General features: G+C 45.5%; 1 protein-coding gene across 5 annotated transcripts in view; it reads left to right on the top strand.

Moving 5' to 3' along the window:
• The first annotated feature begins 15,933 nt into the window (after positions 1–15,933).
• The window catches only part of SPATS2L (spermatogenesis associated serine rich 2 like), a 67,184-nt gene continuing 57,405 nt past the window's right edge, over positions 15,934–25,712 (top strand). For 2 of the 5 annotated variants that reach the window (XM_065069536.1, XM_065069534.1), the window contains exon 1: positions 23,319–23,473. The gene's annotated coding sequence lies outside the window, so the exon portion shown is untranslated. Of the gene's footprint in view, positions 15,953–23,318; positions 23,474–25,712 lie in introns of those variants that run through there. The other 3 variants (XM_065069538.1, XM_065069537.1, XM_065069535.1) reach the window with 2 other exon arrangements.

Below are 25,712 nucleotides of genomic sequence, written 5' to 3'. Positions count from 1 at the left end.
GGCATAATAAGGTCTCTAGGTTCTCCTTCTATGTAAACACGTTTATGTCCTTGCTAATTAGAAACAGGAGCCTGTTTCTTTCAAAGTTCATGTGATAGCAGTCAGGCCAAAGAATGAGGCACATGCAATATCCGAATGGTTTTATGATAATATTGTCAGGGATCTGAAGTTTATTTTTTGGGAAATATATGTGTGTATGCATATACATATGTATATGTGTGTGTGTATGTATATATATATACACACCCATATATAAAAGTTAAACAAGTGTAACCAGTAAAGCTTCCTGGAATATTTAATGTGGTACATTTGCAGTTCATGCATTTCAGTATATGTTTCACATGGCATGTCGCTGACTTTACATTTAAGTGAATATTTTCTGGCCCTTTTGTCTTAATGTCTTCCGGCATGAGCAGATCTTGAGGCTGTGACCTTGTTGTATTCCCCTAAAATGCCCAAACCGTAAAATCAAAGCTGATTGACTCTTTTGGTATCCTTGTAACTCGTCTTAAATGGCAGTAGTATTACCTAGAGCGAGAGTCGACAGCATAAAGGAACAACTTAAGAGCTCTTCTGATAAACAGCTGCACCAATTTTTGCTGTGTGAGAATCTAACCCATTGTATGGGAATGTTCTGTATTTTTCTAGATGTACCATAAGGCCTGGGTCCTGTGAACGTGTGCACGTGCAGAATTTTCCTTGCTGGTTGGTGCCATTGTTCTGTGATTGTCTGTCCTCTTAGTTGAACAGAACAACATTATAAAAAGTATTTCTGAATAAAGAGCTGTAAAATCTATGGTAAAAGGGGCATCCGATCTCTATCTCCCCCAAAATTATAGGACCCATCCAAATCGTCTAGAAATGCCCATGGTCATTGTTATTGTGTTGAGTGATCTGATGGATGAACACACACAGAGCTACGTATTCTGTGCTTTTAAATAGTCTCAGTTTATGACAGCTTTTGTCCGTCAGCACCAAACGTCATTGTCTCAAGAGGCAGTTTATATTGGGAGTAATTAAAAAAGGTTACTGTTAGTGTTGAAATCGAGTTGATTATGTTGTAGCACAAACCAGATTTTTCTTCTTGTGGCAAGACCCGTCCAGATGAAGCCCTTAGGCCCTGATCCAGGCTTTGCAGTGCTTTTGCTGACAGCTGGAATGGGCCGTCAGAGCTCACTTCTTGGCCTGCTACCTGCTAAGTCCTTGGCTTCTCCATTTTCTGGCATCTTCTGCAATAGATTAGATGATACAAAAAATGCTTTGGCTTCTAGTTGCAATTTCACATATGGTAAAGTGAGCTCAGCATTTAGTTATATTTTTTTTCCCCTCAATTCTTCCTCCTGGTGACACTTCCAAGAGCATATTTGGAAAATGGAAGTGGAAAATAGGAAAAATTGAAGCAAGTAGTGGAGATCTGAAAGTATGGAGGTCTTGATACACGTATGATATGTCAAACAGAAAAAACTCTTCAAAACATCTCTGCAAACTCGCAGAAGAAAATGTATGCATGGGGTTTGTGCAAGAGTTGAAGAACCTGGAATGTTAATGCTCTGAGCCGATCTGGAAGTGTCTGTGCTGGCCTCATACAGAGGCAATAGCACAAATGTGAAGGATTAAAGCCTGTTGGTTAGCCAGCACTTGTTGGAAATGTAGACATTGAGGGAAGCACTAACCAAGCCAACAGGACAGGAAACATCTGTCATGCTGGCACAGTTAGCACTGTAACCGAAAAAGACCTTACCTTGCAGTCTTTGCTAGGGCAGAATTTTAACTTGAACTATATAGTTGTGATTTAACCCCAGCCAGCAACTCAGGCCCATGCAGCTGCTCGCTCACCCCACCCCGAGGGGACTGGGGAGAGAATCAGAAGAGTAAAAGCAAGAAAACTGGGCTGAGATAAAGACAGTCTAATAGGTAAAGCAAAAGCCACACACACAGGCAAAGCACAACAAGGGGTTCAGTCCCTGCTCCCCATGGCAGGCTTAGCCACCTCCAGGAAAGCCGGGATGCATCATGCACAACAGTGACTGGGGAACACAAATGCCATCACTCTGAACCTCCCTCCCCTTCTTTCTTCTTCCCCCCAAAATACATACTGAGCACAACATCGCATGGGATGGAATGTCCCTTGGCCACTGGGGTCAGCGTCCCCTCCCAGCTCCTTGTGCATCTGCAGCCTCCTCTGGAAAGTCCTTGACTTGGTACAAACATTGCTTGGAGACAACCAAAACATCAGTGTGTTACCAACCTTCTTCTTGTACAAAATCCAAAACACAGTGCTACACCAGCTACTAGGAAGAAAATTGACTCTATCCCATGCAAAACCAGGACAACAGTTAACATTTTAGAGAGCAAATTCCAACTTTTTGAATCAGTGACAACTATGTGTTATTTTAAGCTCATCTTTGATGAGGCAGAACTTATTTGAGTCTGAGTATTTGGTGGGATTTTTTTTAAGCTATCCTCTTGATAAAACACTACTTAAAACCTTTCTTACTCATTTGCAGTTCAGCCACTGACTTAAAAAGAAAAATTTGTCTGTAGTCATCACCATTGTGTCTAAACAGTAATCTCTTTTTAAATGCCAACAGGTGTGGGTCTTTTTAAGTGACAGAAAAAGCAGAATTGCTGCTGGAAGTCAGGCACCGGATTAATAGCGACACATTAAAGCTCAGTGACCATGGTGAGTCTGCGTCCATCCCCAGTTCCTCTCAGGGGCAGCCATAGGAAGGAACTCGCTTGTTAAGACCATCGGCAGGTGGGATCGCCAGGTCGCTTTACGCAGGTTTACCGAGCAATTATCTCGGCTCTACATGTAATTACCACTCCACTCTCAGCATCTGTCAGGATGTGTATGGTTCTGACAAAGCTTACAACAGACAAGTATCTGCCTCTGAGCCCACTCCCAGTTTCCTTCTCTTGCATAACCGCTGCTGCTGCTTTATGCTTCATGATCACATTGCTGGAGCTGAAGGTAACAAAATTAGCATCAGGATATGGTTTGGAAGAATAAAAGAGCTTTTAAGATGACAAACATTGAAATGCTCCCTAACAAACATCTCTGTTATGAAGCTTTGTTTGCGTGTTCCATGTAACAGGCAAATGATTAACCAGCGATCTGCATCAAGAACCTTTTTGTTCAGCTTGCTCCTCCTGGCTTTGGAGTGATTTAGGAAAGTGCTGCTGGCTGTTCTGAGAGGCTGAAACAGACCCAGAAGCTTTCAGGGACACCAGCAAGCTCCTGGTAGCTGTAAATACAAAAAGTACTATAACATCTTCACGTTAGGTTGTGTTTAGAGCTCCAAATATATCCGTGTGTGGGAGACGTGCTCCTCCTGCTCATCTCCCTGAGGCCTCGCTCATGAACGCAGAGATTGAACAGCCACGGATACCAGCTGGGCGATTCTTTGGCATCCGTAAACTCACTTCTACGAGATCGATACCTACGTTTCCTGGAACTCCTTGGCAATGATGGCTGGGGATTTCTTGAAGTTGAATCTCATCAGCCTCAGGATTTCCTTTTACTGGATTAGTATTACCTGGGTGCATCCTGGGACTGTGAAAACTTACTAATGCAAAAATTAAATCGGACTGATACTTTTTGAACCAACATTTCTATCTGCACATGCCCGCTTCTTTTGTGGTATAGCGCTAGCATGTGCAGTGTGATTTTTATTAATTTTCATGGGGAGGATGGGCTGGAGCACAGTCATTTGTGAGACTTCAGCATGACTTTTGCATACAAATATCTTAAAATACAGGAATTGTTGTTCTTGAAGCTTATGATTGCTGGAACTGCTGAGGCTGGTTAATGCCAAGTTTGTGCCACACTTGTGCAGCAGCAGAATGAACTCTTGTTGTCTGTTACCCAGCAAAAGGTGGTTGTTTTAAACAGGTGCCATGAGCATCTAAGAATTATTGAAGTTTCAGTAATTATTGTAGATTCAGGTGGAAGAGAAAAATTTTGTCCTTGCAGATTGTTCTTTAGAATGAACGATATAATTGGTACTTACTGGGAGTTAATTGAGTAGTTAAAAGCATTGGTACTGACAACACAAGAGTTGGATTATTTTTATTGTGGCCAAAGTGATTGAGTTTAAGCTATTTATGTTCCTGTTGTGAGAACTGTCGGTATGTTTGATGCGTCCGACACCCTATTGAAAGCAGTCCAGACTCGGTGGGGTACAAGCTGTGTTTTACAGATCACCCAGTAAGCTGCTGTTTCCCACAGGGACTTGGTGACAGGAGAAAAGCTTTTGTTGTGTGGTTTTGCACGAGGTATCTGATTGTTTAGTGGAGAACTGTGCAAGAACTCTGTGAAATGAGCCGCTAGTGAAAGGGGTTCTGAGGATGGATATAACTGAACCGCTAAGAGCTGTAAAACCACTGTGTTAAAGTACAACATGTACTTACTGTAAAGGAGGAGCTGTAAAGTTTCTGGAATAGAATCTAGCTACAAATTGCCAGTAGTTTTTTAAACTCTTGTGCCAAGTGGCTTCATATTTGGAAATTTTCATAGTTGGGGGTTGGCAGTAGCTTCCTTTTGAAAAATGATGGGTCTGTCCTCTCTCAATACAAACTATTTGCATTTATCCAGTGGAAGTTAAAGCTATTAAGCAAGACATGGATCTGAGGTTGCTTTTCTTGCTTCTAATGCACCAAAATTTTTGGTACAGCTAAACAATGAAGTGTTAGTTTATAACGTGATGCATCACTAAGTATTTAAAGCTTTGCCATGAATTTCTGTGCCCGGTGTTCCATGATGCAGGTCTCAGAGGTGGATCTTTGTGGGTCTGTAGGGAAGTTTGTGGAGACAGGGGAACCACGACGACTGAGCTGCTCCGCAAGTGGCCGGGAGGAGGATTCCTCATTCCAGCACCCTGATACAAACTCATACAAAGCTTATTCCAGTTTTTACACAGGGAGAAGAAACCTGGATCATCAGTACCCATACAGCAGTATTCTATTGCCTTTTGCCACCTTTACCTGCCACCAAGCAGAGTAATAAATCCCAGGTTTACAGTAAGTCAGCTCACGGACCAGGACACAATCTAAGACGTGTGTGTTTTCCTGAATCCAGCCACTAAATGTTTAACAGAGGTTTTAGATAAAAGGCAACGTGTAGTGAGGCTGCCTTGTTTTTCTTGAGCCACAGAACTGGAATAACAGGACATTTTTGTCACCATTCACTGCTGGTTTGCATGTGGAATTCATTTGCATGCATTGACATTTGGGGAGAGCGCTGGGAAGTGTCGGGAGGATCCGTGCTCCGTGCACAGCACAGCCCGGCTGCGCTGGATGGGAACAAAACCAGCCTGGCCCTTGGGAAAAACAGACAAATTAAACCTGGCTTCACAAAAATGTCTCTCAGTTGTACAGTTTTGCTTGGAAAGACACAGCAGTGCCACGTAGGTACGGCAGAGATGTTTAGGTATAGGTAGGAAGGAGAATTTCATTGCAGATCACTTTCTGGGCTGCACAGCCACCTTCCATCATTGGGAAGTTTTGGGCATTTGCTTTTTCCTCCCTTCAAAACACTTTTCTGGTTTGCTGAAAGGCTGTGTAGAGTCCAAAGTTCTGTTCCTCACTGCCGACCTGGTTTGTGATCTTGTATGAACGGGACCTTTTTCCAAGGCAGCCTGTGAATGCTTCCTGGGGTTCTGGAACGCTCCAGCTACACCCTTGTCAGCATAACCTTCCTTTGGTTCAACAACTGCAGGAGCCAGGAAAACTCGTCTGGTGTTTACCAGGACCAAACAGGCTGGTGCAATGTGAGTGTTCAAGGTAGTGAACCGTGGCTAGAGTGAATAAATGTGTGCGGACACTCTCAAAGCTGCTTTTTTGCTTGGGGTGAATGTTAATGACACTTCTGTGTTTCCTGATGGATTCATTCAGATGTTAAGTCACTGGAAAAAATACTCTCTGAAAAATATGCGCATGTTCCTACTGAGTCAAAATCTTCTAATAGCAAAATGCTCTGACTGCATATGTGTTTATTTCACCCTGGCGTTGGGCACCCCTGAACAGTCTGGTCCGTCCTCTGACACCCACCCTGAGATATTGATCCCACTGATCAGATCCCTCTCAGCTTCTCTCTGGCTGAACAGCCCCAGCTCTCCCAGTCTCTCCTCGGCAGAAGGATAAGGCCCCACATTCTGCAGCATTACTGACCGAAATGAGTTATTTGGCTTCAGAGACGAGCAGGGCTACGAACACAGAAAAATAGTGCTGGAAATGGAGTTTCTGCCAAATTCGAAATTAGCAACTGTGAGTGACAATTGTTAGCAGATGTCACACTTCTATTTATTTACTTGTTTTCTGGAATGTTTATAGGTTTCGTTTCCATCTTTTTTTGGTGTGTTGGTCTTTCAAATTTTCTCATGTGAGGTGTGGAGAATTTGTGTGCCAGCTCTTTAAAATGGCAATGTTGAAGCATCTGCATGAGATTATACCTCACAAGGAAAAATTCCGTGTTTATTGCTGCTGTAGATCCTGCATGTTTACAGACTGAAACGTGGGTCTCTCTGCTGATTCTCCACATTTGCAAGGAAAGCATGAAGGAAAAGCAAGAGCTGTATAATTTTCCTTCCAAGACAGTCCTTTCACTGGTGGCTGTGGCCACTGCTCTTGGTCCAGCGAATGCTGTGGAATCCGTGTTAGCAGCTGGTTTTCCCTATCAAAGTGTTTTCCTTGGGTGACAGTGTCAGCTGGCTGAAAGCGGCCTCCAGCCGCTTGACTTTCCAGTGCGGGTGTTACTTTTATCACCAATAAAATATGAGCCCCTTTGGATGTGGTATTACCTGGCTTACTCACACATCCTGGTAACATTTCCAACAGCTTTTCTCTTTTTGTGTGTGACTGTCAGCTTAATTCGAATCTTTTAATTTTTCTGTGCAGGGGAGTCTGCAATACAAGCTGAAGGGTGGATTTTCAATGTGCTTCTTCCCCAAAAGGGCATATACTTTATCTCCTGAGCTGGAGGCAGGTGGAATGGGATGGGACACAAGCTTCTCTGTAGTTTCAACTCCTTAGTGTGGGCAGCTGGAGCCTTGGCAAGGATTTAGTGTCCTCCTTCACTTCAGGGGTCTTGAGAATTTTACTTGTTGACTCTCTGGTTTAATTCCATTTTAGAAAGATATGGAAGAGGGGGGAAAAACACAGAGTTCAACAGAGTACTTCAAGAAAACAGACATCTGCCATTCCTCACCCAGTCCCATTGGGGGCAGCTTGGTTTTCTTACCTGTGTTGTTGGACCAAAAGAAAAAGTAAATTTCAGTGCTCCAGAAGAAGTTCTGCATAGTGAACACTTTGGCCAGCACCTGGATCCAGGTCACTCTGCGCAGCCTTCCCACGCTGGTGACATTGTCCTCAGGTTTAACCCGCCGCTCACGTGCTCTTTGACACCTTAGTTCTCTCCTCAATAAAAGGTGTTACGAAGATCTCCCACATCTCCAAAGATCTCCTGGATGTGTGCCCAGGTCAGTGCTCTGTTTCACGTTCCACCATGTGTTTGACATTGCCATGCAGTATTTGGAGAACAACTGCTAAGCTAGAAGATACGTAATCTTCCTGAGGCCTCTTTATGGCAAAATAATGACGCGCTCCATAACGCTCCTTTCTTTTGGTGGGCGTTGAGACGAAATGGTGGAATTAACATTTGACAAATATCTTCTTTTATCTTTATGGGTGAAGCCATAACTCCAAGCCAGACAGCAAATATGTTAAACAGTTAACTGAGAGCTTGTGTTCTGACTGAAGTCTTGTTTCAAAACAGAAATTTGAGGCTGCAGGGAACTGTCTGCAGTGATTTCTGGTTCTGCCCATTCCGTGCTCTAATATCTTGCAGAGAATAGAAGGCAGTTCCGTATTTTTCAGGATACGGGTGCTGAAAAGCCTGTCTGCACTGCAGTGCTGGATTTCTCTCAGCCGTTGCCCACCACTGTCCGTGCCTGGCCACAGAATGACACCGTCCGTCTGTCCTGTCCATCTGCTCGGCTTAGCGGGCTCTGACGCTTTCAGGGGCCTCCCGTGAGTTACGTCAGAGATGGACTTTGTCCCGGGATTCAGCCGTCATTCCAGTTTCCCACCTGGGCTCCCAGAAGCTGGGCTCCGCGACCACTTATGAGTGTGCATGGATGTGTGACAATTCTCGTGTTTGTCTCAGCAGTCCAACAGACTCTTTTCTTTATTTTCCATCTTTGACGTAATGAATTGTAGCCGCAACTGCATAAAGCCATCTACTAACTCATTTTTTCCCATGATGACTTTATTTTTTTCCAGAAGGTCATGGACTACACCGCTGCTCACTGCTTACTTAAAGAGAAAAAATGTAGTCACATATGTAAACCATAACTGCTCTGGTGCTGTTCTGTGTGCAATGGATTTTTTTTTTAAATAACTGAAAACAGACCGGCACACGTAAATTCAAAAGTTGAGTGTGCATGCAAAAAGGAGGAAAAAAGCTGGGGGCTTTTTTGTTGTTGGGGTTTTTTGCTTGGCTGGTTTTGCTTTGGTTTGTGTGCATGGTTTTTGGGTTTTTTAATCTTTTCCTGAGTGTTGTGGGTACTGTATAGCAAATAACTGGGTAAGTTGTTTGAAGTTCCTGCCCAGTCAGGACATGGCTAACTGATAAAACCTTTGGCAAGGCGGTTTACACTGACATGAGATCCCCTGGGATGGTGTAACTGCAGCGTACCCAGAGTTGGTGGGGTCAGGGACTCTTGATGGTCTTCTTGTTGGTCTTGATGGTCTTCTTGTTCAGAAGCGTTTGGTGTTTGAGCTGAGTGCAGCGGTGCCAGCTCTGCTCCAAAGCGAGGAGCGCGGGACATTGCCAGCTCTGCTCCGGGACTCTCAAGTCACTCGTCTCATGTGGTCCTGGGGACCTGGCAGAAGCTTCTTTTTGTGTAAAAATTGGCTGGAGTGATTGCTGCGGCTTTTGGTTTAAAGTGCAGGACACAAGCGGGTCTGTGGTGGAAAACATCAGGTTATGGATAAGACACTGAGTGGAGATGTGGAGGAAAATAAGCCATGAAACCTTCTAAAGGACCAAACACGGAAAGTAACACGTGGTGAAAATAGCCCATTGTGATCTCTGCAAACATTAATTTTCTGTTTCTGTTTTTCCAAGGCTTAGAAAAGATTTATGTGCGTTGAGATATGCTAAATATATGGACGTTGTTGCAAGTGTACATACAGCATATCAATAACCACAGAGGTATGCAAATAATTATTCATGCGCAGTTGCGAATGCGCTGTACTAGGAGCACGTACCCTGGCAGTAATGTACATTTCTTGTTCAATATTTGTGTTGCTGTACCTGTGTTTCCATAGGTGGCCTAGTGTTTGCTTTGGAGCTATGGGACTGCACTGGCGATTGTTTCCCTGACCGAGTATTATGTGGTAGATGTCATTTTGTGTGTAATAGAGAATAACTTTTAAGTCAGTAGAAAACTAAACAAAGCTTGTGGTGTCATCCAAAGTCCACTGGATTGAATCGCATGATTTGTATCGGGCCCAAAGTAACTTAAATTTGTAGGTGATCAACGTGTTTATTTTCTTACTGACTTTCTAAGGGAGAAGATTTTTTCCGATAAAGCTGAAAACTGAGGGGAAAGGAATAACCTCAGGTTAGAAGATTATTCCTGTATGCACAATGCTAAGCAGTCATTTGAAATTACTGAACATTTTCCAGAGGAAAAGTGCCGTTCACATGCTTAGAAAGTAAGGCAATTTTAAAGATAATTTATCTGCTGTCAAATTTGAAGAAGAAATCCACAAAAGCTGCTAGTGAAAAAGAATAAATAGTGGATGAGGAACACTTCAGAAGTGTAGCGTTCCTGTTCCACATCATGAGCTATCACTGGAAAAGGCTGTTAAAACAAATCTGATTTCTGTAAATGTAAACCAGGCATCTCGTGTCACGTTTTTCAGCTGCAGTTTGCAATCTAATCTTAGGCCCTTTTAAGAGACTGATTTAGTAGTAACGTAACCAAGGTTACACCATCTGTGTGTACGGAGTCACTGGATTCATAGTAATCGGTGCTACATAATACAGTGTGGATTACTGTGAGTTCAGGGAGTATGAGGAATCTTGCTTAAAATAGAAGTGCAAGCGCTGTCTGAACTACGTGGATCTGTGCCCTTTGCAGGAGCTGTGCTGGAGGAGCGTCCATTGTTCAGCTGCTGTGAAACCCCACATTCCAAACCCTCAGCGCGTCCGCGTTCTTCCGCACAAGCTGACGCGCTCTCCGAGGATATTGTGTCCACTTACCCTAATGCGAACAGCAAAAGCATGTTAAGGCGACTTATTAAGGGGAGCAGACTCATGAGAAAAATGTTGGATCACATCCTGTAAAATTAGCTTCAGCTCAACTGGAAAAAAATAGGTCATTGTTTTCTAAAATGGATACGTAGCAATAGATTCTGATATTCATATTTGGGCAATTCTATGAAAGAAAGTGCCGAGAACTGAATTCTCCTACTCATACTAGTGGAATTTCTGCATAGTCAGCATCCTGATCTGCCAGCCCAGGAAGAAAATGAGTGCTTAACTTTCTGAAGAACAAGAACAGGCCCCTATTAGTCAGTGTAAATCCCTAAACTGAGTTAAGTTCCCAACCGTTTAACATTGCCACTGCTCAGAATTGAGGATTGTACCTGACTCTGGGATATGGAGCCAGATCGTTGTGGGAATTGCAGACCCGTGAGCAATGGTGTGTTTGTTTGGTGCTCAAAGCCAAGTCCTGCTGGTGCTGACACCAGGGGCAGCTCTGTCTGATCGGCAGCTCTGAACCCTTCAGAAGCAGAGCATCTCCCGTATGAGGAAAGGCTGAGGGAGCTGGAGAAGAGGAGACTGAGGGGTGACTCATTCCTGGGGATCAATATGGAAAGGGGGGGTGTCAGGAGGATGGAGCCAGGCTCTTCTCGGTGACAACCAATGATAGGACAAGGGGCAATGGGTACAAACTGGAACACAGGAGGTTCCACTTAAATATGAGAAGAAACTTGTTCCCGGTGAGGGTGGCAGAGCCTGGCCCAGGCTGCCCAGGGAGGTTGTGGAGTCTCCTTCTCTGCAGACATTCCAACCCGCCTGGACACCCTCCTGTGTAACCTCATCTGGGTGTTCCTGCTCCATGGGGGGATTGCACTGGATGAGCTTTCCAGGGCCCTTCCAACCCCTGATATCCTGGGATTCTGTGATTCCATGGGTAGAATTCCACGATTGCGCACCCCTCGCTGGAGGGGCAGCGATGTTGGGCCTTCAGCAGTGAACCTCAGCCAGGCAGAGGGTCCTGCGGCTTCTTCCAGAGCTGATGCCTTCTGTGCAAGGAGAAATTTCACTGGAGTTTAGTCTGTCTTGCCCAAGGAATATGTCCAACTGTTAATTCTTGCTTAATTACTTCAAAGCAACCTAGAGTGACTTCACGACCTTGGGCTGCAAGGAAGCTGGTGATCTTTGATCTTTTCCCGCCTGCACATTACATGCCATGTTGCAGCAGAGGCAAATGCACAATGAAGTACGGCAATACAGTAAAAAACTTGCTGAAAAGGCTCTAAACCCAGTTGCTATCACTGTTTTCTGTCCCAAAATCTCATTACCCAGGAGGACCCTGGAGCTGTGGTCGGCCCGGCCACTGTGCCAAGGGTTCCATGAGCAGGGCGGTCACCTATGAAATGCAGTAACTGGATGCTTGGAGTCTGTGGTTGTATTTTATACGTAAATTTCATTTGGCTCATATCATAAGTACCTCTCCAGGCTTATCTGCATATTCCATTATAATTCATAGTTTTCTGCTAAGGTAGCCCTAAACTAATCAGCGCTTTACAAGCTAATCAGCTCATACCATCACATGTGGCATAACGCAAATAATTATGCTTTAATTCAACTTCCAAACAAGGAGGAGAAAAAAATGAGCTTGAACAAAAAGAGGCTTATTGTGAACTCATGAACTGGTAATCGCAATTAACGGAGGATCTCTGGGAAGAGATGTGGTTAAATCTCTTGCCTTTAATTTGGAGATGGTAGAAAAGGAAGCACGCGTACTCCTGTGGTGTAAATGTTTTGGTTTTCTATATATCACATACGCATCCTAGTGAAAGGACAGAATGTTCCTCTAAAAACGCGGAATCATGACACCGAGCAAGGATTCCCAGGTCCTGTTCTTCACTGTGTTCTTGAATCACGGTAAACATATGGACAAGAATTGTCTCTGTCTAATATTTAGATAGAGACCTGCAAGGAAAGATGATATAAGCACAAAATCATTTTGCTAAAGAAGGCAGCCTTTAGTAGGGCTTTGTTTTAGAAAAATGCTTCAGTATTTGGGCTGAGAATTCCACATATATATAGTATATAATATATATATGCAAGACAAGGCAGGTGAGAGAGGAACCTTTGAGGGTGAAGTAGGAAAGGCTCTACCATTGTGTCAAAAATGGCTAATATAGTGCCTGCTCCATGTCACAAATCACAAAGCAAATAAACCTGCTTTCCCTGGAAAGTGCATCAACATCAAGGCAGAAGCTCCATTTGACTTAGCCCAGGTATGAATTATTTCTAGGACGCAGTCACTATTTCAATTATTATATAATAATTGAATAATTATATAATATACCTACATTATAATGTGTTATAGAACTTCTGTCACATTAAAATTGGTGTTTGAGGAATGGCTGGATTAGACTTCACTTGTATTCTGCGGACATAATGAATGGCTTCAAAAGCACAAATCAGGCACACACACTCTGTCAGCTCTGCAGCTTAACTTTCTTGGGAATGAAACTGAGATCCAATGTGGCGTGGGGTTGCGCACACTAACACTTTCCTATTTGTCTGGATAGACTCTAGTGTAATACTGTGCCAAGAAATTCTGCGTGTTATTGGCTTTTTAAATCTTATTATTTACTTCTCGGCCTCCTCCCATTAGAAGGGTTTGTTAGTTTGTGATACCTTTCCCCCCGCTTCTTTAAATCTCCCACTCTAGCTTGCTTTCTTCCCCTTTTTGTCACCAAATATTTATCTGTTTAAAGAATAAATACTGTATTTCTTCCTCCTCAGCATCCTTGGTGGCTCTGGACCATCTCATTCTAAAAATGTTATTTCTCCACTTGGCTCATGGTAAAGAACTCTATTGCTTGCATTTCAAGCACATGAGCTTAGTTGATGAGATATTTTATCAGCCTTTCTGTTTTTGTGATTTCCTTCTACGTGTTCATTGCTTTTTCTACATGGGGGAAATGTTTGTTGTTTTTCTGGAGAATGTGTAGAAATAGATACATCACTGGAGAATAATTTGTTTTGTTCATTTATATCTTTGGGGTTTCTAATAAACATACGTGTAGGTAAAGTGTTCCTAAAGCTGCACAATTGAAAGATTCTTGAATGGGGTGAAGAAAGTCCAGGCAGGTTCCATTCTGCCTGTAGCAGTGGCTGCAAGTCTGGGGAGTTGGAGTAAATCAGGTAGATTGTTTTTTAACTGCCAGGTAAGCCCAGTCCTAAATAAAGTGCCTCTTCTAAATCACAGCAGTGATTTCTCTTAATTTATCTTTGCGTACCTTACTTTACAAATTCCAATCTCCCGTTTTCTTTGGGATCATTTTCTTGCTGTAGAGACACCAGATCCTCAGCTTGCCTACCACATTCCATTGCTGCGGGGACTCCTCGGCCTGTCCACTTGCCATGTTATTATTTCCTTGCTGTTTTCCGCCAGCACGCTGGACCCGTATTTTCTGATGTTACCAGAAAATCTGTTTTGCTCAGCGCGGGTATGTCTGGTAACTTCACAGGTTCATTGAAACCATTCACAAACAACTTACTTTTGCCTTTGCTGTCATATTTCCCCGTGACTGGAACCCCCCTCTGCTATATTGAGGTTACATTTTAGTGGGGAGAAAAATGGGAAAAGAGCATGGTTTTTTGTATGTATTGCAAATTATTATGAAATATTCCTACCTTGCATTTGAGGAAAAGCCAAACCTGACTTATTAGGCTCTTGCCCTGGAATCTGAGCATGTGATAGTTATAATTTCTTTTTTTCCTTTAATTCTATGCATGCATATTTTAGATTAATAGAGAAAAGCATAGAAAAGTATTTCTCCCCTTCATTTATCTCACACTCAGGACAATATTCTTCTGATTCATTTTACTGATGGCTTTAAAAACTTGTTTGCAGGAAGCTCTGAATCCCAGATTTCTTTCGATCTCTTAAACCTGCATCCCAAGAAAAGATGCAAGAGATAATTATTCAATTATTATTATCATTTTAGGAAGAGGGGAGCAAATTCTCCCTTGCTAACTTCAGTTGCCTTCAAAGGAGTCAGATTCAATCTAAGCAGCTGGATTATTTCCTTTCCTAGGACTGAACACAAAGTAAGTTTTCCTTGTGTGCTTCGTTTACCTTAGACTGAAATATTATAATGCTTGCATAAAACCTTGTTAAAGGCCTTTTGAAGTTTGCAGAAGTAGAATGAATAAGATTCCAGAGTCTGGCTCAACGTTCCTCCAGAAAACACCTTTGAGCAAAGACTGTTTATTAAGTGACAGCTGAATAACTTTTATTTGGAATTATATTTAATCAGGCAAGAGTAAGAGATATCAGAGAACATTACATTTAATTGATACACAAAATGATGAATAATGGGTGAAACGTGGAGGTCCTCAGCAGGTTTTTCATTCAGTGCTCTACTTTAATGGAAGTCTGCCTGAAAAAACTTTCGGTAACAACTGATTCTGAACCTCCAAATGTGACCCAGTCATACCGACCACTTCTGTTGTGCTCCAAACTTCGCAGAGCTCTTCTGTGGGTCAAATGCTGAGCACAAAGGGGCTATTGAAGTGAGCATGATTTGGTCAATTAACCTGTTAAATCTTTGCGTGCAAGGCAGTCGGAGGCTCACTGTGGTTTTGGGGGGGGTTACCCAGATCCAGCAATTTACAGTATGTTGAGAATCCCATAGAGGTTGGATTCAAGTAGGGGCCTTGTCAGACCCCTGCTCCTCATGGAACAGTAAATCACACGGTGCTTTTGCAATTGGAAATATATATTAACACGTCTGCTGCTGCAGCTGGAGAGAATAAAGGCATAATGGTTTATGATAAATTGCATGTATTTCTTGTATCCACACCATTTATGAAACGTTTTTTCCCCTCAAGTCAAAACCACAATGACACGTAGAAAGGGTTCTTTATAATGCACCATCCATGCAGGCTGGAGGAACATGAAAGACTAATTAAAAGCAGAAGTCACCAAAGTTGGTTAGAACACAACCTAGGCCTAATTTCATGCAGAATCCATTAAAGGTAGCAAAGGCTGCGGCAGAGAGACCAAAGGGCTGAGGAGCTGCTGTATTTAGTTGAAAACCAGTGTACATGAAAGCCAAGAATCGCATGGACGGGAGATGAAGGGTCGCGGTGACAAAAGCAATGGGAAGCATCACTCACATGGACCTGGGCTGGGGTTGACCGTGAAGAAAACTGAGCTTTTCTACCCACACCGGGTGAAGAGATGTGTAGACACACCTGGTGTTTAAACTGTGAGCAGCAGGCTTAAATATTTATCGTTGGAAAATCAGCATGAAATGATGTGGTTCGTTTTTGCTAACCCTTTTGATGTTGTCCCTGTGTTGTGGTTACTAGCAATTACCACGCTGCTTTTCCCTTCGTCCACAGCCTTCTACGTGCTCCACACATGAATTCCTGGCACCGTCCCTGCAGTGCCATCACTGTACCCAGCCAGGCACCCCCTGCAGCAACCGGTTTGATGGGTTACGATCTGGAGCTGGATCTTGGGAGCAGCTTTGCACGAGTGCGGAGTGCCAAGCGTGACAAATGGGATCAACCACTGCCGTTCGTCTGCGTGGTTTCTGTCTTGTCATCACAACACTTCCATAAGGGGACTGTAGCCAACTGTTGGTATCCCTGGAACAAGTACCAGAACTGCATTTTACTGTACCTGTAAGTCGTGCTTCAGATTTTATTGAAATCTGGTATTTTCTACCTTCACTGAGCCATTTTGGAAGGAATATGTACAGACCTGTCTTTTCTTCATTGCCTTTTGTTGTTTGAGGCTTTCCTCTTGGAAATGCAGCTGTTCCTTTACAGAATTTATTTAAAAATAATAACTGCTTCCTACTCTGTTCCATTTCAGCTCCATACTTCTGGGACTTAGGGTTTGGTATCGCACGTAGTCAGGTTTGTGATCCTTAATTTACAGCTGTTACTGACAGCACCACAGATACGCAGCAGGCGTTTGGTGAGGTCCTCTTCACCATTCATTGACGTGTACAGTAGATACAGACCTTTTATCACTCCCAGGAAAGATGAAACTTGGGGAGTTCTGACACAGATTTAAGTGCCATCAAATCCACAAAGTCCTGGAGATCTCATAGGTGGCAAGGGTGAGCCCGTTAAATGCTGAAGCAAGATCTATACAGTAGAAAATAACAATGAATTTCTCCTGTTGTTCTCTGTGGCCATCACCCATCGTTCTGAGATCTCTGTTAGACGTGCCTCCTCTTCTTCCTCTTCTCAAAAGGGCTGTGGGAATGGTGGGGGTCTGCACGTACATTTCTGCTCTTTATTTCCGCACTGAATACCCAGTTTCAAGTTCAAGTGAGTCATTTTTGCAACCATAAACAATGATGCATACTGAAAAGCAGCTTATTTTAACATAAAAAACCTGTTCCACTTGAAAGGGTTTATTCAAAGCTCGGAATCAAATGGCTGCAGCTTTGCTCTATCTCCTTCTCGCTTTGTTTCTCCGCCTGCTCCCGTTCCTGTGGGGACACTCGCTCTGCTGGAGACAAAATATGCTTACAGTTTGTGATGTAATGGGGGAACAGCCAAGTACTTTGGTAGTTTGTGGTCAGCTAAACTCAGCTGACACAACAAGTTCTACCAGAGGGAACAGGTTGTTCAGGTAACCGTGTCCTCCAACACCTACGTAAGCAAAGCGCTCCGCAGGGTGGAGAAGACCTGGATCCTGGTTTTCACCCGTGCACCCCGCACCAGTTCTGTTAACATTTACAACATATCGGCTGTGCAGATGGGAGCTATGATGAAGGCTGGCGTGTTGCAGGTTCCCGATGACTCCATGTACAATTTTACACTATTTCCTGATGAACCGACTGTCATTTCTCCTTCTCATCAGACACACACGTCCTGTCGGCAGCACCGATGTGCTGATCCCTGGCCTGTCTGTGACCAACAGAAGGTGCAGGTACCTTTTTGGTGCATTTTACCCCAGCAAATGCATGTTCTTTCTTTTCGTTGATTCTTTTTAAGCATGTTGCACTACAAGCAGCATAATCAGCCTCTCAGTGCTGCGTTAGCCTTACAAAAGGACAGCCTTTTGTTTCACTTTTCCATTACATTTCATATCGGATTGAGCTTTTAGGACACAACACAAACTCCAGCCTCAAACGTGGGTTTCTGTTGAGACCCTGAATTTGGAAGTCGACTGGCAGTTGTGCTGAGGGAGGAATGGGCAGAACAAAACGGGCTTTGCTGTCATGGTAATGGCACTGAAGTGCTGGTCAGTAACAATATGCATCTGTGTGCGTTAACTCCTTAGATATCCTCCAGGGAGCAGCGCTCTGGCCTTTAATAATGACATCTGTCTCACAAAATTTTGAAGCCAGCCTAAAGATTTTAATTAATAAAGAATTATATTCTTATATAATAAAACGGGTCACAAATGGGGACATGTTTGTTATGTTGTGGGGGATTTGGGGACCATGACTATTGTCTGAATTCTGTGAAATGCAGCAGCGCACTTGTACAAAGGACAACCCCAAAGTTAAACCAGGTAACTGCACCCATACAGCTCTGGTTCTGGTTTTAGCCGGAGTGCCGTTCTGAGCAGGTTTAATTTGGGGGTGACTCTGACCAGCTGCTGTCAGGGTTGTGTTCTGAACCGCGCCACTGCTGGGTTTGCTGGTACATCATTGTGCTCCACAAGCATGCTGCTAATTCATCAAGCCTTCTACCCCTCGTCTTTTGATACCTTTTAGTTTCTTCTGTCACTATTATCCAGTTTTTCCTACTTTAACAGCTCTTTCCTTTAACTCCCTGTGTGCTGTGTAACAGCACTAAAGCTGTAGTCCTTGCATTTCTTGTTTTTCCAGCTTGATTATATGTTTCTGTTTTTTTCAAGCACTGTCAGGCATGTCGCTGCATCAACAACAATAACCTCAACTGCCAAACCCCGACTCCAGCAGTTAAATAATAAATTTAAATGTGCTTTTTCTGTTATTTACGTTACTTCACAGGTAAGTTTTACGCTGAATTCCAGGTTTTGGAACCACACTCCGAAGCACTTTTGCTCTCCTCTTTTCCCTTCTGTCGAGGATTATCTTGGGCAGGTGACTCTTTCAGATGCGAAGGAGACCAGGGAGATGTTCACATGCAGATCCCTCAAGCGCAGTCCATACTTTCCATCTCTCCTGTTACACAGATTCATTCATTACCCCGACGTACGTGTCTCTTTAACTCTCACGCATCTCCAAGACGGCAGTTGAATAATTCACTGTCAGATCCTTGTCTTGATTTGTGCCATTAGTAAATGACAGGGTGCTGTTTACCTCAGGATTCTGCCTGGCTTGCTAGTAGGAGAAAACAAATTGTCATCTATGAACTCACACAGCCCTTGTGGAAAAAACCTTCAAACTGTTGTAAATTATTCCAGTTAGCAAAAAGAAGAGGGCAATGGCTGAAGCACCGGTTTGTGCTCCATCTAGCACAGAACCCTCGTGCAGAAATCGGAATTGCCACGCTTTATGTGGAACTTTTATTTTGTCCGGTGGCGTGGGAGAAAGGGCTGTAAATAGTTTCTGCTGTAGATCATCTTGCACTGCAAAACTTGGAAGCAGATCTACGTCTCTTAGATGTCGAGCTTTTCATCTGCATCTGTCCTTAGCTCCCACATGAGTTCAATCAGGCACTAGGCCTGAATCCACTTCAGGGAAGTGGGACAAGATTTAATAATAAATAAGGGAATTAATTAAAAAGTCATGGTGCACAAATTAAAGATTCTCCCAGAGCTGCAGCATTTGTATACTGTATCTTCAAAGCCGGAGCGGTTTGTTTACTGGCCCACGACGCAGCCCCGAGTTTGCATGGTTTGGAATTGCAGCGGTGCAAACAAGAAGGGCTTTCCCGCTCCGCTTTGTTCAGCCCGTGCGGCTGCTTTTCCGACAATGCTCCGGGTCGGCTGAGCACACGGCACGGCAGAAGCCATCAAAAGCGAGCGTTGACACAGCTTCAGCATCGCAAGCCGTCCTCAGGAACTCTTCCAGCAAACCACGGCCTTTTTTGGGTTGGCTGGTGGCACTGAGAGCTGTCTCTGCAGCCTTCTGCTGAAGGCTGTGGGCTCCATCAGTCCCATGGATCAATAAGGAATAGTTTTTCTTCCTATGACTTTCCACCTATGCATGAATTAAGAGCTTGTGCGGCACTAAACACTTAAAATAGGTGGACCAAAGATCTCTGCTAAGCCCAGAATGTGCTGCTGTGCAGTGTGCCTCTCTGGAGGCCTGGGAACCACAGGGAGGAGGAGGAGGGTGAGAATGAGGAGGAGGAGAGTGAGGAGGAGGAGCAGGGTGAGGATGAGGAGGGTGAGGAGGAGGTGAGGATGAGGAGGAGGTGAGGATGAGGAGAAGGGTGAGGGTGAGGATGAGGAGGAGGGTGAGGATGAGGAGGAGGGTGAGGATGAGGATGAGGAGAAGGATGAGGAGGAGGGTGAGGATGAGGAGGAGGGTGAGGATGAGGAGAAGGATGAGGAGGAGGGTGAGGATGAGGAGGAGGGTGAGGATGAGGAGGAGGGTGAGGATGAGGAGAAGGGTGAGGATGAGGAGAAGGGTGAGGATGAGGAGGAGGGTGAGGATGAGGAGAAGGATGAGGATGAGGAGGAGGGTGAGGATGAGGAGGAGGGTGAGGATGAGGAGGAGGGTGAGGATGAGGAGGAGGATGAGGATGAGGAGAAGGATGAGGAGGAGGGTGAGGATGAGGAGGAGGGTGAGGATGAGGAGGAGGGTGAGGATGAGGAGAAGGATGAGGATGAGGAGGAGGGTGAGGATGAGGAGAAGGATGAGGATGAGGAGGAGGGTGAGGAGGAGGGTGAGGATGAGGAGGGTGAGGATGAGGAGGAGGGTGAGGATGAAGAGGATGAGGATGAGGAGGAGGGTGAGGATGAGGAGAAGGGTGAGGATGAGGAGGAGGTGAGGATGAGGAGGAGGGTGAGGATGAGGAGGAGGGTGAGGATGAGGAGGAGGGTGAGGATGAGGAGGAGGGTGAGGATGAAGAGGGTGAGGATGAGGAGAAGGATGAGGGTGAGGATGAGAAGGGTGAGGATGAGGAGGAGGGTGAGGATGAGGAGAAGGGTGAGGGTGAGGAGGAGGGTGAGGATGAGGAGGAGGTGAGGATGAGGAGGAGGGTGAGGGTGAGGAGGAGGGTGAGGATGAGGAGGAGGTGAGGATGAGGAGGAGGGTGAGGATGAGGAGGGTGCTCACCCCCGTGGCACTGGAGCAAGAATAGCCGCCAAAGGCAGAGTCAGAATCCCAGGACCTGGGACCTGATAGCATATCATGGCGTATTGTTAACTGTGTGTGTTTTGGGGGCTTTTGGTAATTTTTCTTCTGGGTTTTTGTCTCTCTATTTAATTATCCTTTTCAGGACTGATTTCCTGACTTAATCTGAATGTGCATAAATCTCCGCCATAGATTTATCATCTCTATAGAAAGCGCTTTCAGAGTGGTTGTGCAGCTTCCCAGAAAAAGGACACTGTTGGAAAATGAAGCTTTCAGATTCAACAATAAGCCTACTATTATGCTGATTTTTGCCCAGCTTTCCCTCACTTCTCTCCCATTTACTACAAGAGCGGGCTCAAGGCTTCTTTTTGTTTGCTGTTGAACTTCAGTCATTCTTGAGTGTTTGCCACCCTGCTCAAGTCCACTGGCTCTGAAACACCACAGATACTGCCGCATCGCTTCTGGAATCTCAAAATGCTCAGGTTCCTTTTTCAGCAGGTTTCTGTGAAGGTTTGAACCAGCCTGTTTGTCACAGTCATTTGAGGACACTGTATTTTTAACCAAATGTGAGAGCTCACGAGCAGCTGTTGAAGTGATCCTCGATATAAATAATCTCATTGCAAACCAGATTTTTTGTTTATATAATATATAGTCTGCGTGCTCATAACCATTTAATCAAATTCACGCCTTGTCTGAGCAAACATAATGGCCATTAACTTACATGTGGGCTGTGAATGATCTCTTTTGAATCTGACCTGTAGCTCTGAGAGCCAGAAGAGCTGCCTTCCTTGATGTATGTGCTGGGGATCACACGTGCAAAATGCAGGGGCTTTTCTCTTCCTACAACATGTTGAATGCAACTTTGTGCTGACAGCATATAGAAACCCAGCCCCTCTAGGGGTTTGCTCCATTGTGACTGTGGATATTGTTTTTCTTCTCTCCACGTTGATACTCCACATAACATCCTTTACGTCCCCACTCGGGCCCTGTGGAAGGACGTTCCGTCTGTCTGTCCCTGGCAGCCTTTTCCTCGGCCGAGGATGGAAACATCCACCTCCTGGAGACACAGCCCTGTTCATCTCTCTTTGAACTTCGTTCCGCTAACGTTGCCGTTTTTAACTACAGTTAACAAAAGCCAGGATGAAATGCTTTTATCAGCCCTTCTTCTGGCTTAAAAGAGCCGCGTTACGTTCGTGCCCCAGATTAGCAACCGCTGTACGACAGGAACAACGTAATTTGCTGTTTTCTGTATCTTCACCCTCAGATCTGTTGCCAGATCACTGTGACTGTACCAGTTTATTTCCAAATTTCTGTGTTCAATCAATTTCTCCCTGTTGCGAGCCAGAAACAGTTTTGTGCCAGGGGGATTTCAACTGATTCAATTTGTTGCCAATTAACAAACTTCTAATCGCTGATTCTGGTATTGATGTAATGGGAACTTTGGAGTCTGTCAGCCTTGGGGGAGCAGTAGCTGTTTGAAGAGGCAAGGAGATAAAACAATTACATGGGAATATATTTTATTACATTTGCATTCAGTTGGTTCCTCTCCCACCCATAGCCCTAAGGAAAACAACAGTAATCAAGTTTTCCAAATGGAGAAGAATAACGGATTGGAGTGACAAGATGGAGACAGGGAGGTTGTGAAACAGCAAGAAATCCTTAGGGCATCTTTACTGCCAAAGTCACTACATTGCATGGTTATACCTGGAGTATCTCACAATCTGTGCCACATACACAGAGGTTTAGAAATTCCTTTTTTCTTTGGCAATGGGAAACAGAGGCCCGGAGAAACTAGATGAGTTGTGTGTGGTCACATCGGGAACGTGACCACAGCTGTACGGGAAATACAGCGAACTGAGGATTTAACGCAAAATCCAAGGTCAGTGCTCTTGACCAGGGCATCTCACTTCTAATAGAGCCCAAAGGCTCCAGTGGAGATGTTCAATTGTTGTTATTGTTTTACCTTTATCAATTAATAACCTATGCAGAGGAACTGGGGCCGTGGTCAGTAGGTCAGAGAGGTTCTCCTGCCCCTCTGCTCTGCCCTGGGGAGACCACACCTGGAATATTGTGTCCAGCTGTGGCCCCTCAGTTCCAGCAGGACAGGGAACTGCTGGAGAGAGTCCAGCGCAGCCACCAAGATGCTGAAGGGAGTGGAGCATCTCCCGTGTGAGGAAAGGCTGAGGGAGCTGGGGCTCTGGAGCTGGACAAGAGGAGACTGAGGGGGGACTCATTCATGGGGATCAATATGGAAAGGGGGAGTGTCAGGAGGATGGAGCCAGGCTCTTCTCAGTGACAACCAATGACAGGACAAGGGGCAATGGGTACAAACTGGAACACAGGAGGTTCTACTTAAATTTGAGAAGAAACTTGTTCCTGGTGAGGGTGTCAGAGCCTGGCCCAGGCTGCCCAGGGGGGTTGTGGAGTCTCCTTCTGTGCAGACATTCCAACCCGCCTGGACACCTTCCTGTGTAACCTCATCTGGGTGTTCCTACTCCATGGGGGGATTGCACTGCATGAGCTTTCCAGGGCCCTTCCAACCCCTGACATTCTGTGATCCTGTGGCTCTGCGAACCGCACACTGCAACGTGTGCAGACCGTAAGGTTCATCTGTCGTTTGGCATCACCAGAAAGATGAGAACTCCGCTCTGTGCAGCCGGCGCCCTGTGTTTGAACGCGCGGGCTCGGCGCCCAGCGCCACCACCCGCGCCCGGACGCGGACCCGCTCGTCCCTCGCAGCAACCGCGCGGCTCTGACTGCCCCGCGCCGCTGACTCTGACGCACGCGGCCCCGCCCCCGCCGCTGAGGGCGGGGCCGGCGCGGCCGTTGGCTGAGGCGGGCGGGGCGTGTCGCGGTGCCTCCGCCGCGCCCCACCCGCCACCGGCCGCCGCGGCCCCGCAGCCCCGTTCCTGCTCCTGCCGTGGCCGCCCGGCCTCGCCGCGGCTCCGAGGTAAGGCAGCGCCCTTCCCTTCCTTACCCTGCCCTGCCCTGCACGCCCCGCGGCGGCACCTGCGCGGAGCAGGGCCCGCCGGGCGTTTCCCGCCGCGCCAGGGAGGGGGCGACGGCTCCTGAGGGGGCGCGCGGGGGTCCCGGCCCGGCTGTTGGCGGCAGCGCGGCTGGGCCCGGCCCCTCGGACCCCGGCCCCTCGGACCCCGGCCCCTTGGCCCCCGCCCGGCCCCGCTCCCCTCTCCCGCAGCCGCCGCGGAGCCGGAGCTGGGCCGTGCCGGGCTGTTCAGTAACGCCGGGGAGCGGGTCCTGCCCAGCGCCGCCGGCCGTCCCCGCCACCGCAGCGGCCCGGCGGCTCCCAGCACCGCCTCCCGCCGTGCAGGGGCTGGGAGCGGGGCAGGGAGCGCGGGCAGCGGGGCTCTGCACTCACCGCCCCTCCGAGGGCTTGTGTCACCTGCACCAAGGTAAAACACCGCTGAGGCCACGGGGCTGCTGTATTTAGTTAGTTATTTTAATGCGTGTTATCTTCCTTACTGTGCGTGGAAAAAATTATTTAGGTGTGGAATTCGTCGATAAGCAGTGGCAGCTGGCAATGCGCTTTTATTCTCTCTCAGAATGCAATGCTTTCTTTGAGCTGTGAGTAAATAGTGTTAGCTTCTTCCCCACCCTCAGCCTTATCGTCCCATGATGTGAATTACTTGTTAATTTTCTTTGAGAGAGCTATAAGGTGTCACAGAAAATCCATCTATTTCATTCCAGGTCACATTTCCCTGGACTGATTTGCTTGGTTCCGGCTCAAAAATGTGCAAATGCTTTATGTGCTTCAAGGCAACTAAGGATGTTCTGTGAGAATTCTTTTCTGTTAATTTTTAAATTTCAGTTACCAGTGTGTGTGTAAAGCGTCTTTCTTCTGCCTCTTTGAGCTCCTCATGCAGTCATAAAATATTTTTCAAAAGGTGATAATTCAAGGAAGGCAAACTAAAAGCTTTCTGAACAGAAGGTGGAAAAGACTGCTGTATGCAGAATGTCACGGCTAACCAGGAGTGTGTTTGCACTGGCCATGGAAGAAATCCTGGGCGGTAACCTGTTGAATGCTGCTAACTAGAGTGTGTTAGCTGCTGTGAGCAGGACGCTGCGCCCTTGCCGCGGTTGTTCCTGCGTAAAGACAGAATGATTTCCAGGTCAAACAGGTTGATGAATTTTGTGAGGCGCCGTCACAACCTGCTGGAGCTGAACACGGGCCGTTAGGCTGCGAGTGTTCTCTGCTAATTGTGTTACTGGAGTTGGAGGAGTTTGGCCTTTTATGAGAACAGCGGCATCTGTTAAATGTAATGAGACGCCAATCAAGATAAGGCTTGTACTCTGTCAGGTGCTGTATAAGCATTTAAGGAGGTAAGGTCACAAACTCTGGGAAATGTACTGTGTAAGAAAGGGTTATGATCAACATGGAGTAAATTAAGTACTCTTCACAATGTTCTCAGCGTTATCCTGAAGTGAAGGATCTGTGTTCACCGTGCTAATGCCCAAGTAGATACCTTAGAAGGGACATGTACTTAGGAGTTACTGTTCTGGCATGCTGTAATGAGCCTAAAAATTGAACTTGAGCATCTCCAAGTACTTCCTGTCTTGAGGGAAGTTTGGTTCTGAATCTAGATCAGTTTTTCTGATCTAGTCGTTCTTGCCCAAAGACATGAAAATGAGGCTATGTCAGGACACCCTCCTGCCATTTCCCACATTTTAAGGAAATATCTGTCTGGAACTTAAGTCGGTTTGGGCTTGTTTTTAAGAGAAACCACAAGATTCCAATGACCTGCAATGTGTTTTATGTTTGAGTTTTCTTCTAGCAATGGTGGAAGTATGAGAGCTGTGCCTGTCGACCTGTATTTGCTGTTATACTTCTGTTTCTTTTCACCTACACGTTGCCTCTGTTGTCGTTCTAGGGACAGTATTTCCTACTTTTTTTCAGGGCCCATGACCTAGAGGTCTTTGGACACTGTTAAGTAATGCTGGTCATGCAGAGTACAGAAAAAATCCTCAGTCGTTTTCTCAGAGCAATCTGGCCTGGTGCTTTACACATCCAAAGGAAAGATCAAAATCCAGTTTTAACTGTGTGCTGGAGGGTAAAAGTAAAGCTGTGTAATGCTTTGGAGCAGAAGAGGTTTTGCACAAAGACAGAAGGAAGCAAAATAAGCTATAGTTAACCATTAGTTAATTTGTAGTTCATATTAAGGATTTTATTGTCC

The sequence above is a fragment of the Columba livia genome, chromosome 7, assembly GCF_036013475.1.
Source record: "Columba livia isolate bColLiv1 breed racing homer chromosome 7, bColLiv1.pat.W.v2, whole genome shotgun sequence".
NCBI classification, from domain to species: Eukaryota; Metazoa; Chordata; class Aves; order Columbiformes; family Columbidae; genus Columba; species Columba livia.
The sequence above is the reverse complement of the archived record's forward strand: the minus strand, read 5'-3'. Positions and strand labels throughout refer to the sequence as shown.